This window comes from Parasteatoda tepidariorum, chromosome 4, assembly GCF_043381705.1.
Source record: "Parasteatoda tepidariorum isolate YZ-2023 chromosome 4, CAS_Ptep_4.0, whole genome shotgun sequence".
In the NCBI taxonomy this organism is placed as follows: domain Eukaryota; kingdom Metazoa; phylum Arthropoda; class Arachnida; order Araneae; family Theridiidae; genus Parasteatoda; species Parasteatoda tepidariorum.
Genome location: NC_092207.1, coordinates 10,077,482 through 10,080,534, shown reverse-complemented (window position 1 = coordinate 10,080,534; position 3,053 = coordinate 10,077,482). Strand labels below are relative to the sequence as shown.

At 33.0% G+C, this 3,053-nt stretch overlaps 1 long non-coding RNA gene across 1 annotated transcript in view; it reads right to left on the bottom strand.

Moving 5' to 3' along the window:
• Positions 1-244: 244 nt before the first annotated feature.
• Positions 245-3,053, bottom strand: part of LOC107439668 (uncharacterized) — a 9,086-nt gene continuing 6,277 nt past the window's right edge. Inside the window, exons 2-3 of the long non-coding RNA XR_001583557.3 lie at positions 1,957-2,173; positions 245-632 (exon numbers count right to left, since the gene is read on the bottom strand). This is a non-coding gene — a long non-coding RNA (uncharacterized lncRNA). The remainder of the gene's footprint in view (positions 633-1,956; positions 2,174-3,053) is intronic.

Genomic DNA, 3,053 nt, shown 5'->3' with positions numbered 1-3,053 from the left:
AATATGGAGTTAACAATTTTCATTCTAAAGCATTTATTTCAGATTGAAAATCTTGTTTAAGTTATAAATATTAATTTAATATTACATGTTAATGTTTAATATTGCTTAATTTATATGTTCATGCGTTTTTTTACACAAAAATCATATCATTGTGCTTTAAATCTATTTTATATTTCTGAAATGTTTTTAATCGATATGCATAACACGTTTGTTTTACCCAGAAATAAGAAAACATAAATATCTGCAAAAAAGTATTTATTATGAACAATGAGGGTTGAGTTGAAAAATTTAAAAAAAAAATTTAATTAAGCAGCACTAAATGAGAAATTCTCAACTACATATGCTAAAAAAGAAAAAAATTATAGTTTTAATTTTTATAGGAAGATATAATGTAATGTAATGCACAGCACAGCCTTTTTTTTTTTTTTTTTTTTTTTTTTTTTTTTTTTTTTTTTTTTTTNTATTTTTTTTTTTTTTTTTTTTTTTTGTGCTTATTTTTAACACATTTTCGTTACTATCACAGATATTGCAAAGCATTTCAAGGTTCTTAAATGCATATTAAGGTTTTAACAACAGTAAACTAAAAGCCTTTGTTTCATCTTGACTTTGAACATCATTGCAACGGAAGTTACCTGAAAGAAAAGTAACATTGTCACGTAAATCAAGCTACAACATAACACATCACTATATGCATGGTAGTTTCACTTTCGCTACAATTTTTTTTGAAGAATTAATTATTAAGAATTTACTTTGTTAAGAATTTAATTTTTAAGACTTTACTTATTATTTCTAGTTTTTTATGGATATTTCTTTGATAAAATGTATCATTACATTTAAGAATAACTAGACCGTTCATTGCTTCTATTGTTTTCTTCCGATTTAAAACATGGAAAATATGGTATTACAATGCACCATTGTTAACGAACTATTCGCAAAGATAAAACCACTCATTAGTTATAAAGAAGTGTAAAATTGTATTTTAACACCCAAATCGAAAATCTTAGAGCACTGAAGCAGCAGAAAATTCTATCAGAGAATTATAATGCAAAAATAAATGCACGTGATGCTAATGAATCATTAGAACAAGTTCATAACAGGTACAAATATTTCAAGCCAAATTTTCAATCTGGTGATTCAATCAACTTGGAAAACATCGGATCCGGAATTTTGGACAAACTATCGTTCCAAGTTAAATATTTATTTGAAAAATATGAAGAAATAACTCGTGTATAAAATGGTCGCCAGTTCAGCAAAGCAATTAAGGTTTTTGTTATGTAACCGTCGTTAAACAGCCGACTCAATATTTGGGTTTACGACTACTAATGTTCAAATCCGTAGCCTTGTAATTTTGAGCCCAATCCAGAAGACAAGGGAACTCTTGGATCAAGTATTGGGAGAAATTTCCTTCGTGGAGGACTTTCTGGTGGAACTAGCCCGAATTTGCGTTACATGGAGAGGAAAACCACGAATACCTCATACGGTTAGCCTTACAGCAAAGGGACTCTTAACCCATGATCCGTCTACCACTGAGGATATTTCACGTCAGCACTGTGTTCGATGCAAGCCGGATGCGGATTCGTATCGACAAGCCACCGGTGGGATTCGAATCCTGTTCACCTCAATGGGAGGCGAACACTCTATTCCTTGAGCCATAGCGGCTCAAATTTTTGTTAAAAATTGTGAAAAAATGCATGAATTTTGTAATTATTGTGAAAAAATTAAAACTTCATCAAACAGAGAATGACGAGAGAGTCAAGATAAAAAGTAAGAGAACCTATTGGATTGCCGGAGGAATCTCAGAAGATAAGTAAAAGGCACTTTATAAGAAACGTCTTCAAATGTGCTCTGGCAGTTAATCTCAACATAATATTTTGAGTTAACAATGGTTGATTGAAAATAAAATCTAAATATGATTAAGAAATGTGACATTAAATAATATGCAATAAACTTACTGACCATATTCTAAAAGCTAATGGTGGTGGTGATGACCATGATCCATATGGAAATAACGGTGGCTAGTTCCTTGTCCGTCATGATGTCCGTGATGATGGTGGGGATGGTGGTCTATACTGACCTCATATCCATGGGGATGAAAATGTCCATGAAATCCATGACCATGAACATGATCTCCCATTGAAAGAGAACTCAAGGAAGCGATGATGAGGACAAGAATCTAACAAGTAAATGATATTATATTCTAACAAAAATATACAACTGTACAATGCGAAAGAAAAACGAATAGTTCAGAATAACTTTTGATTTGATGATCGGTATCTTCACGTACTGGCACTTGTGGTGAATGTCAACTTTCTTCGATCAAAAGGTACCCCAAGATTCAGTCGTGTGCATGTCCTATATACTAGTGAATTGATGTTTAATAATTGTAGTGGTAATTATGCCACAATACTCTTCCACCAGAATTTAATCTGGGAGGGATGAATTCAATGAACGGATACCACAAGTTGTCGTCACCAGATTTTGAGAGCTTATGGTGCGAGCTGCATTTAGTTCACGGAGTTTTAAGCATTTGTCGTGAGAACTGTATTATGATCACTGTTGAGTGTGTGGTCCCTCCTGTGTTGCTGCTGGCAGTCGAGTGTGTGCAGGATCCCGATGTGTGTAAATGAGACTGAGAAGCAACAGCGCGAGGAGGACGATGATGCAGTCACAAATGTTAAGTAAACTGCTCAATGTGGACAATAGATCGAAGTGATCATATCACGTCCGATGGTTAACAATGTGAGGAATAGAGTCTTCGACGATGTCTAAATTCATCGATCAAAAGGTACCTGAAGACTGAATCGAGTTAGCATGTCTTATATAGACTGTGGCGTAACTACCACTACAAATATTAAATACCAAATCAATAGTATATAAGACATGTTAACTTGAATCCATCACGAGGTACCTTTTGATAGATGAAAGTTGACATAGTCGATAATTAATTCCCCACATTGGTGACCTACGGACGTGATAAGAAATTGTCAATATTGATGGATGGATCCACACTAAACAGTTGATTTGCTTATTAAAAAAAAAAAAATAAATAAAAT